We start from the raw sequence: 741 nt of genomic DNA on the forward strand, positions 1-741 counted from the left end.
TGTGTTTGCCGGCTGTTTTAGCGGAGCCTAGAGAGGGGCTCTAGCCCCAGCCCCAGCCCCAGCTCAAAGAGGAAACATAGAAAGTCTAAATCTCTGCTCCCTGCAGGGCATAAGTGACATCTGCTGGAAAGGTCACAGCTGCCAAAGTAATCACCAAGAGACTCTCTGGGTGGGTGAGCTGGAGTCCCTTGGTCCCATGGAAAGAGCCAAAGCAGAGTTTCTGTTATTTAATTGCAGGGTCTTGTTCAAGGTTTCCTTTCTTCTTGAGTCTCAGTTTCTGCCTTGACAATAACATAAATTCTAATACTAATAATAGTGAATTTAACAATAACACCCCTTCCATTAATACGATGCTTACTATGTGCCAGACCCTTCGCATGCATCATTTCATTTAGATTACAGCAACCTAAAAAAGGGAGGCTATTATCAGTCAACTTTGATTGATAAGGAAACTAAAGCTTGGAGAAAAGTGATTTTCCAAGGGTACCATAGATACTGGATAACATCCTGAGTAAGGCCAAAGATGACCTAGAGAAGAAGCTTTAGTCGGAAACCGAGTATCTCCATCAGCAGCATTACCCTCCATCTCCCCTCCCCTAAACTCTCTAATAAACACAGCTAGGGGAGAACTGTGTGCATTCTAAACACAGCTTCTATTGATGGGTAAGCTCCTTACCCTTCCTTCCCAGCAGACTGCCCATCCTTAATCCCCTCCTATATGGAAATTCTAGAGCTGCTGAG

Source organism: Bubalus bubalis, chromosome 18, assembly GCF_019923935.1.
Source record: "Bubalus bubalis isolate 160015118507 breed Murrah chromosome 18, NDDB_SH_1, whole genome shotgun sequence".
Taxonomy (NCBI): domain Eukaryota; kingdom Metazoa; phylum Chordata; class Mammalia; order Artiodactyla; family Bovidae; genus Bubalus; species Bubalus bubalis.